We start from the raw sequence: 11,051 nt of genomic DNA on the forward strand, positions 1-11,051 counted from the left end.
GTATTTACTGATATAATGACAGGGTGCAATAAACCTATGGTTTTAACACATCAGGACAAGATTACATAGGTAAACTGATCTTATATTAAGACCATCTTATTTTAATTTGGATTATTTAAAGTACTAGAACAAAATAGGTATTTTGGTTCCCTCTCCCATTTCTCTCTTATACCTTCCTCATACAGTTAATCAGAGACAATAAGGGTTGCTGTATGACAGTTGGTCTCTAACTGATAGCTCTGTTAGCCTCTATATTTTCAGCATTGTATATACCTACTGTCAAATATTTGAACTGCATAAACTCCTTGAATGTATACAATTAGCTTTAAATCTCAACAACCACAGATTCTGTATAGGGTGTCCTATTCAAATTTCCAATAGTTTAGAATTGCATGAAGTTCAGTTCAAATGGAAAACTAAAATAACTAAAAACTTTAAGTTTTGGAAATGGCTGTGGATATATTTGGATTTTATCTAAAACACGTTTTTGGAGCATCATCAGAAGAAAACATGTGTGTTTTGGATACAGTTAGTTACTTGCCACTCTGTCCCCCAACATGTGTTCCTTGGTTCTGCCTCATGGTCATGCAACAGCAATTCTAAATAGTATTCTCTGCCCCCAAACATAAAATATTTTTAAATTTCCTCTCTTTCTTGTTATAAAAGAATATTATCTATAATAGAAACATGAGGAACTTCTGCGCCCAGAAGAAAATCTTATGCCAACTTTTTAAGATCATCAACAGCAGGAAAATTAGATTGGTGTATGTGAATAAATCAACTTCCAGGCCTATGCATGTAGAGTTAATAGCTTTAATTTTGGGAAGGTGGCAATATCACAAAAAAATAAAAAAATAGTTTATTCAAGTGATAAAATATAGACAAGGAAACTGACCAAAGGAAAGATAACAAAAATTACATAGGGAAGACCATAGCAATATGGTCTCAGGAGACTGATATTTACAAAATTGTTTCTTGTCCCTAACTACATAAATTTGTGCATACATGACTACTTATAAATGTACATAACAGGAAATCAAATAAATTTTAATATCCTGACATAGCTTTTCACAGTCCAAATGTGCTTTAGTTTCTTTCTAGGTACCAGATAAAAGAAAAACAATATTCTAGGATTTCTTTTGAATATTGATGGCTGGGAATGGAGAGGGTAAAGGTGATATTTCTTCCTTTCTTTACACAATACATCATTCCTTTGGTTTCTTTGCTAATAAACTTTTTCTGGCAGTTTGATATGATAGATCATTGTGAGTGGGTTACGCCGCTTGGGAGAGTTTCTTCCTTATGGACTTCATTCCTCTACTTACTTGCAAGATGCCAGGAGGAGTGGGCGTGTACCAATATGTTAATTTCTTCAGTTGTAGGTGTGGGGTAATGAGAGTCAGAGCTGTGTGGTTCTGTGAGAGGCTTTAGAAAATAGGAAGAACTGACATATCACTAACTAATCTTCAAGATGGACCTTTTGTCCCTATATAATGTCCTGTCCTGGGTAAGTACTGGAAAAACTCAGTTATCTGTTAAGATAATTGAATATTAAAGATTTAAATCAGAGCTTAGCATTTTGTAGAGATGTATATCCTGGGAACCAGGGCCTTGAACTGTATTCCTCCACTGACTTTTAAAGTAGTGAACAAGAAAGGAATTAAGATATGTCATTTCTTGGGCGAAGTCACTTCATGTGGAAAGTAATCTTTGAAAAGGTAAAAACAATAGAATCTTCCCACTTGACAATTCAGTCTTTGTGAAAGCAGACAGGTGATAAAATGTCTGTTTCAAAGAATTCAAAATAACTAAAGTATCATTAAAAGGTACAAATTATTTAAACAAGACTGCTAAACGAATAAATAGTTAATATCGTTTCCGAAAAAGACTAGGAAATAAAGTGCCTTACTTATGCATTTAGTAATTTGAAATGTTATAGGCATCAAACATTAAGTAAAATATTTCAACATTGTTAAAAATAACTGTTTAAAAATGATTAAACAGCTTCTCTATTATTATTTTAACCCTGCATATATGTTACTAATACTTATATGTATCTTAAAGGGTCATTTCATGCCACTTAATGTGACACAAATCTATACCTTTGATTAGAAAAGCAGTATTTTATCTGTCAGTACTACATCTGGTTTTTCCCTCCTGGGAGCTCTCAAATTCATAGTTAAAAACCAAAAAATGAACCTGACCAAATTTGTCTGCTGAGTTCCTCTAGCTCAGTGGTTCTCAAAGTCTTGTCTCTGAAAAAGCAACATCAGCGTCGCTTACAACTCATTAGAAATACACATTTTCAGCCCCGCCGGAGATCTACTGAATCAGAAATCCTGGGGATGGAGGCGAAGAGCAAAGCCTCCAGGCAATTCTGATACACTACCTGAAGTGTGAGAACACTGCTGGGCAGCAGCTCAGCATATCCCCAGGTGCTTAACCTTGGGAACTAAAATGGCTCCTTCACTTTCAAGGGCCAGAACTGCCAACCCCACTCCCTGAATGTCCGCTAGGCACTCCTTTCCATCCTCAACATCCTGTTCAAGTTTTGTCTGAGTCTCATTGCTTCAGTGCTAATTCTGAAAATTGCAGCCATAGTACTATACATTATACTCTACATAGACCTATACATAATATCCACATACATTGTATGCTACCCTCCTGAAAATTATTTACATTTAAATCTGAGCCCCATGAAGATATAGAGTGATTTAGCCCTAAGGGTTCTTCCTTTTTAACATCATGACATGTTTCAGATTGTCTTCTGATTATATTTTTGGGCCACATTTACACAACTGACTCATTTATGCATACTACCTGTGAGAGTTAATGACACATACTAATATAAGAAAATTTCTCAAATTGAATAATTCAGTAATAAACTAAGAAATGGATAAATGTGTAGTGTATGTTCTTCGAAGCTATTAAACATAAAATTTTGGAGGGAATGGAGGTAGACACAAATATATACTAAAGTAGACACAAATACATACAGGCAGAAAAGCCAAAGTTTTCATGAATTTTTAGTAAATGTAAGTATAGAAATATCAGGATGGGGCTGTGGCTTTAGAATTGTCTCCCCCACTGGATGTAATTGAATGAAAAAGTTTTAGAAGCCGTTGTGGGGTTTAGGTAAGTTCCCCAAAGCCCCTTTTTATTCAGACCATAGAATTTAATTTTACAGAAGCACTGACTGTGTTGAATTGCTAGCAGGGGCTTAAGAGGAAAGGTGCCATAAAGAATTTAGTACATAGAAAAGGGGGGTTGAGAGTGAAAATTCAGTGAAATATCTCTTTCAGTGAAGTAAATTAAGATCTATATTCTATGCTCTTTTACCATGGAGGAAATACCTTTGAGAGAACTCAGAAGATTCCCCCTCCAAAAAAAGGTAGGGAAATAGACATGTATGATTTTTTTCCGTTGACGTTTATTCTGTCAGGTGTAGCAAATCAAAGGAGAGGCAGTTCGTTTTCAAAAAAAAAAAAAAGAACAAAGTAAGGAAAATAATGCAAACTAATTGTCAAGATCCTCTCTGCCTTAGACCCAGATGGTTCACTTTTTCCAAAATAGAGACAGTTCTATGGCTAAATGCTTGGGTGTCACTCTTGAGGAGAGTAGTTTGGTGATAAGGCACAGTTTCTCTGAAAGGTGACAGGTGCTCAGAATTTCAGCTGATAACTCTCTCCCTTTTAAACTGTTATAATTTAACCTGAAAACTAACTGCTGATAAGTAGGCATAATGGGTAGCAATCAGCTAATGAGATACTAACTCATTTTATTTGTTTTGGAATTAACTGAGTTTGAACAATTAGGGCCATTGGTGTGACCTGTCACACTATCTTTAAAAAAAAGCAAGACTTGCTAGATCTTTAGAAGGATATATGCCCTATCGGATACTTTTACACTTAGAGACTGAAAAAGTTTCGGGAACTGCTGTATATAATAGTAAAGGGCTGCCCAGAATGCATTTAATTAAAGGCATTGCCTTTATTTTCTGTTGCTACTGTAACAAACCTACCACACACTTAAAAGCTTAAAAATACAAATTTTTTATCACACAGTTATGGTGAGTAGAAGTCAGATGCAGGTTTCACTGGGCTCAAATCAAGATGTCAGTGGGTCTGCATTCCTTTCTGGAGGTTTTAGAAGAGAATCTGTTTCCTTGCCTTTTCCACTTTTTAGAGGCTCATGGTCCCTTTCTCCACCTTTAAAGCCAGCAATGTTGTATCTCCCTCTGACCATTCTTCTGAGGTCACATTTCGCTCTGTCCTTTTCTGCCTCCATTTTTAAGTTCTTTTTGATCACATTGGGTGCATCTGAATAATAATACAGGATAATCTCCCCATCTCAAGGTCCCTCCCCTTAGCCACATCTTCAAAATCTCTTTTGCCATAAAATTCACAGATTTCAGGAATCAGGTCAAGAACATTTGGGGACATCTCTTATTTGATCTACCACACACATTGGTGAAAATCCCAGAATTTTTAACCTGCTTTACCCCTCTGACTACTATTTGCCTAAAGTTGGCTGCTCAAATCTTACAAATATAAAATATTTTGCCTTTTTTTTTTGAGGAAATACAAGTGGATGATGTGGTCTTCTAATGTGCATTACCTATAAAGTATAAGCAGAGAAATTGGGGGAAGGCAAACTTATTAATTGTTTCAAGCACACATTTTGAGCATCAAGTAGCTGGTTGACGTCATTCTAGATGTTGTGTATATGATAATGAATGAGCTATGACTCAGTTTAGCTTATGCCCTGGTCCTACCTAGTCTCCCCTTAGGCGAAACAAACACAACGATGGTAGATTCTCTAATGTATAATATAAAGATAAGTAACCAGGTGCTCTGATTCATAACAAGAGGTAATTTAGACTTTTGTTTGGGGTAGAGTCTCTGAGCAAGTAACACTAAAGCCCGGACAAGTGCTAGTGGTGGAAGGTATCAAAGACCCTGCATTGATAATAAGCTGTCTATGTTTGGGGAAATGAAAAAAAAACTCAGATTATTGGTATAGCTGGAGCACAGACAGGAGGAGAGCGGTGAGAGGAGGGATTGGTAGGTAGTCCCTTTTGCAGAATTTGAATTGCATTGTAATTCAAAGAATAACTGAAGGATTTTTAAGAAAGAGCTCAGAGCTGATTTATATTCTTAAAAATTACACTGAAAATGGAGAAGAGATAATTAGGAGATAAAGCCTTTAAAGAGATAATTGAATTAATCCAGGTGAGAAGAAAATGGTGATTTAGGTAAAAAGGATATTGGTAGAGATAGACAGATAAAGATTTCATATTTTGGAAATAGAATAGTGATTTATAACATAGTGTCAAGATTTACTCTCAGATTTCTGATTTTAGCAAGTAACTTGATGGACATTTAATTTACTGAAATTGGGAAACTATTTCCCCATTTATAGGTTCTGTATGATCTTACAGCAATATTTACAATTTTGAGGAGTTACAGACCAAGTAGAAAAATTCAAACAAAAAATTTTGCATGCAATTTTTGAGGGTTAACAAATCCCCTAAACACTCTATTTCACCAGCTAGACTAAAAAGCTCTACCTTAAAGACCTTCAGCAAATTGAACTCTCCTTCTCTAAAGTAAACTTCTACATGCACAAAGAGCTAGTGCCATTTTTAAGAGACACGCTTTAGTTCTTTTGTGATCTAAAATTAATTTTATTAAAATTAGCTCATCTAATTCTGTCATTCATGATCTGAGACCTACCTTGCATCCCTGGTAAGCACAAGTTTTTATGTATTTGTGCTTTTATCGATTTCTCTTCTTATACTTGGTCTTTTCTTATGGCATTTCTATCCTTTCAAAATATACCTCCATGAGTCCCTTATCCATGAAGCTTTTTCTTAATTTGCCAGTTCACATTAACCATTCCCTTCTTTAGCTCATTAAGGTATTTATGACCCTATATGATCCTCAGATAGAAAAAAATAGGCTCACTGAATACAGGAACATAGTGTAGCATCTTTGAGTCTCTATTGTAACCAGTACAAAATAAGCCTTAATAAATAGTTATTGAATATAATGATGTAATTGAAATGATTTCCTGTGTTTTCCCATAGATAATAGTACACCTTCCAAAGATATATTTGTTAAATAGAAGATTCACCTAATAGCTTGCAGAAAGTGTTCCTCTGTGAATAAAGATACATCATTTAGTTTCAAATATAAATCATTGAAAAATGACTTTTAGTGGAGTCAAATGATCCCTTAGAAGTGTGTGTTGCTACAGTGATCACTGTGACCTTGCATCAGGCATCTGGAATTTAACCAACATTGGTGGAGTCTTGGCAGTTTCTTGGTATATGTAGTATACTTTGGCTCTCCTTTAAAGGCTGATTAACTGTGAACTTCCCTACAAATTATCTCATTAAGTGATCTATAGTAACAGACTGTGAGCTATTAAAACAATTATTTTTGTGGAATTTGTGTGATTTCTCTACTTCTAAAACAAATCAAAACTAATTAAGAAATTTTCAGGGAAAAACTCTCAACTGAGACCATACTGTTTCAGAATATGTTATCATTAGACAAAACCTGAATTAACATTTCTCTTTTCACTCTCCAGCAGAAACGACTTGTATATGTGTAATTTAAATTCTTTAGCATGAATCAGATGTTTCATTACAACAAATTAAAGGTTGCTAAGAAACAGAAGTTGTGATCTGTCAATAGGGGACTATTTAAAGCACCTCAAAATAAAATGTTGTTATCAATGAAAGTCATTTGGAACTCTTAGTGACAAACATTCATTATTGGTCTGGGGGATATTTGTGGTACAAATGAGTGTGCTCATTTTATATTGCATTAAAGTTTATATTGCATTAAAATGTATTTCTTAGTTGAATAAGTACAATGAAGAATATAAGTATAGTGAAGAAATATAAGTATTTCTTTTTAAAAATAACTAACATTTCATGAATATACATTCATTTATCTTCAATTGGTACAAACATATTATTTTGATATCTTCAAGTTATATTCAACAATGAGTAATAAAGCTACTAGACTCTTAGATAAAAGGTAGGTCTACCCCTTGTATAGTTTATGAAATGCACTCATGTGGTAGTAAGACTTGCCAATTTCCTGTCCTGGAATAAGTGACAGTTCTTTACCTTGAGCAAGGATCCTCTGATTCCTAAGCTCAAATTTTTAAAAGACATGTAAGAATTAGACTAACTCAACTGCCTTAAAGTACCTCTTTGACTCCCAACTATGTCTCTTTCTAATTCTTACATGCCTTTAAAAAAAATCTGAGCTCATAAGAAAATTTAAGAAGCCCTTTTACTGTGCCTCATTTGGTTCTTTTTCTCCCCCTCTCCCCAGTTAACAGCAAGCTTTTGACTGGGAGTGATGGTCACATTCTCTATCAGTAGGTATCCTCTACCTATCAGTGTCTATCTGTGACTCAAGACTCAACCAATCAGGAGGAGAGCCTGATGCACTCAACTAGCATGGTCTTGCCAGGGAGTTCTGGCTTCACTGTGGCTGACTTAAACACAGGGGGAGTTCTTGAAAGGTTAGCATTCCAGAGGGTCACTGGGAGGCTGGAAAAGCAGGCTTGAAGATGGAAGACACTAAGCTCTGAGCTCTGAAGGACTGTGAAGCAGCAGGACAGGCTGTGTCGATTCTGGCTTACTGGCTTCTGCAAGTAACATTCAAGATATAAAGTCTCAGACAATTGACTCTGTGGAAGGTGTGGAGGAGGACGATCCATTTGCTTCTACTAACTCTCACTAGGAAAGCAGCCCAACCAAGGAAAGATAACTTCCCCAGAGGAAATAATGGTGCATTTAGGAGGGAGATGGGGTTCTTGACAGCAAAAGAAATGATGCATTTTTACTACTGTTTATATAATGAAGCACATGGTATATGATATCAAGTCATAATCCTTAAACCTTAGTTGCCTACCTTTCCTTGTCCTCCCATTGTTATTAGTCTATATTCTAAGAAATGTAGCAATTGTTTTCAGTATTATTTATCTGGCATCTTGCTTATATTATCTATTTTATTGTATCATATTATACTATCTATTATATTGTGTGTACATATACATATACACATATGTATATATATATAAGAAAATATTGGATGAAAAACAAAACTAATACTGCAAGCAGTTTGTGATTAAGCATCATGTAAGCTGTTTGCCCATAAATACCAAAGAAGTTCAGAGGAGGGGGCTATCAGGACAATGAGGCAATCACATGTATATAGACCATAAATGCCAGAAACACTTAAATTGTATTCCCAACTCTGCCACAAACAATCAACATCACCATCTCTGTAAATGACAAGTCAGTTTACCTTTGTAGCCTCAGGTCCTATATTCTTCAAATAGGGATATTAATGTAACTAACTCGTGGAATAATTGTGTAACATGCAAAATGCTTATCACAGTGCCTGCATATAATAAGTGCTCAAAAGTGTGTACTGGAATCATTCATATTAATATTCGTTATTATGAAGTATTATTAGAAGTGGTGTGGTTTAGGTAGTGAAGTTCAAATTCAGCAGATGTTTCCCAAGGGCTGGCTCTAAAATAGCCCAAAAATAATCCGCGGAGAGTACCACTGCAGTGATGGTAATTGTTACTGTGGGAAATTGCAAACAGGAAACCTACAGCTCATTATGGTGTGTTGTTTGCATCTTACAAATGCTGATCTGTATAATCTGGAATAAAGACAATTTGACCTCCAATTTTTTATTCCATTCGCTGCTGCAGCTGTTCAAAATACCTCCTCCATAGCAACCACACAAAAAAATGTTCTTGTGTTTGTAGTTAAGCTGGAATAGATATCATTACTTGTCAGCCAACAAATTTCATGTTTTGAGAGTCGTCGCCAAATATATTCAGATCCAGTGCTTCGAATTAGGAATTGGAAAAGGAGTTTGACAGAGAATAAGAATGGCATCTTCTCCCTGTTCGTTCCCTGGAATGCCGCAGATTGACTTAGTGGGAAAATTTTATTTTGATGAAAACCGGGAGAAATTTCATAGAAACATTTAAGTACAACTTTCATTGAATTTGGAATGGGAGTTTCAAAGAAGGATAAAAAAATTCCTTGTGAAGGAGATGATCATTTTGGAAGTGATTATACAATAGATTTTTTTTTTTTTTCTTAAGAAAAATTCCTTCATCTTGAAATGTTTTCAAAATGTCATGACCTTCACTGGCCCTTTAACTTTATCTGGAAAATATCTACAGATGCCAGTCTTTGTGTTAGCCCAACTTCTTCTCTGCAATATTAAGTCTTTTATGAAGCACCTACTGAGTGCAACATGCTTGGGGAACAAAGATGAGACATACACAAGAAATAAAAGACAACCTACATTCTGTTTTTTTCAATGACTTCTAAAAACTGTGAAGTATTTCTCAGAGGTTTTCAGATTAAGAATTAATGAGATTTGTAGACATTTTTCTGCTCATAGCAAAATCAATAATATGGAAATAACATTTTATTTATTCTTTAGTTCTGTATATTAGAGTAATTTTTTTCTATAGTTGATCACGATAATTTAAAAAGCATTTTGTTGTAGTCAGTTGCTTGGTAAATTTCACTGAGGAAGTTTTAATGTTTTAAGTATTATTTTTCTGGAAATTATTCTTAAGGATTTGTCTTATATTGCTTTCACCTTATAAAATAACACAGCTACTTGAAAATTAAATTGTATTTCTCTTGGAAATAAGTAAAGACTTTTACAGAAAAACTTGCATGATTAATTTTAGTTTCTTTTTTATTTCATATTAAATTCCATGCTATTATTTACCCTTAAAATTGTAAATTGTTTTCTATTTTTATTGAATATTATTCAGCAAACTAAACAAAGACTGACAGGGACTGTTTCTGATTATAGAAAATGCAAAGAATAAAAGAACATGTGGCCTTTGATTTCTCATAGATCAGAGCTTTGTCATAAAAATTATCTAACTTCTGTGTTGTTACTATGATGGTAATAAGTTTGAATTCTAAAAGGATAATTTGCAATATACATATATTCTAAAAATATTACTTAGATAAAGATCTTTGGAAACACCACAGTTTCTTCAATAATAAGGACACCTGTCAGCACTTCTCAAAGAGATGCTGGAAATATATCGAAGGTTTTTTTAGACACATTTGAAATAACATGACTAAAATATTTTGTAAATTATTTTTTTCTGGGATTTCTTTCTAACACCCAGAATTCTTGTTCATTAATGACATGTTGAGATTCCAATGTCTAACATGTGTTGTGTGCACATAGTGACACCAAACAGACTGAGAGCTAATTGTCAACAAAAACCCATTGCTTAGTGTCTACAGTGACACAAATGAAAGAAAGGTTTAGCATGTGAATCATGAAACATTTACATTGTCAAGAGGCAGAAGATTGTTATGTGATTTAATCCCACCCACCGCATCCTTTTGCCTTTGTCCATGTTTCTTCTTCTTTTCTTTTTTTTGAGAACATATTTTTCTCACTGAACTACCAAGATATGTCATACCATCATTTTTTTCTAAAGCTTTTAATATACATTTTTAAAGACTTTAACTTTATAAAATGTGTTAGCCTTCACCTATGTGGATTTTTAAAATTCAAAAGTAATTGTGATGTAACATAATGTATTAAAGAGAGCATGGAGAATAGAGTTACATTTATGCATGAATTTCTGCTTCACTCCTTACCAGATGTGTGGCCTTGGAAACATCTGTTAATCCATTCTAAATCTCTGTTTTCTCCATTCCAACCAATACTTAGAATTGAGAGGATTCACTGATATAAAGGCTATAAAGCATCTAACAGAAAGCATATAATAAACACTAAAGAAATGTTAGCTGATATTTCCATACCCCATATTATGAGAAGGCAAATCTGGGTAATGGGCTTGTTGCCAACATTTTGCTGGATGAGATAGAGTAGTTGTGAACAAAATGGCAATTTGGATGGATCTTATATGAACCCAAGAGGCAATTCAATAGGGTGATAAGATGACAATATGCAAAAATATAAGTTCAATTAACATACAGCACCTCTTCTTTT

At 34.3% G+C, this 11,051-nt stretch overlaps 2 long non-coding RNA genes across 2 annotated transcripts in view; both read left to right on the top strand.

Annotated features, from left to right (window-relative positions):
* The window catches only part of LOC309655811, a 685,393-nt gene that overhangs the window by 505,603 nt on the left and 168,739 nt on the right, over window positions 1–11,051 (top strand). The gene's annotated exons all lie outside the window — the stretch shown is intronic.
* LOC309655449 overlaps window positions 3,246–11,051 on the top strand; it is a 21,825-nt gene continuing 14,019 nt past the window's right edge. The window contains exon 1 of the long non-coding RNA XR_014260844.1: window positions 3,246–11,051. This exon is cut by the window's right edge and continues 4,200 nt beyond it. This is a non-coding gene — a long non-coding RNA (uncharacterized lncRNA).

Source organism: Balaenoptera physalus, assembly GCF_965194825.1.
Source record: "Balaenoptera physalus genome assembly, chromosome: 2".
Taxonomy (NCBI): domain Eukaryota; kingdom Metazoa; phylum Chordata; class Mammalia; order Artiodactyla; family Balaenopteridae; genus Balaenoptera; species Balaenoptera physalus.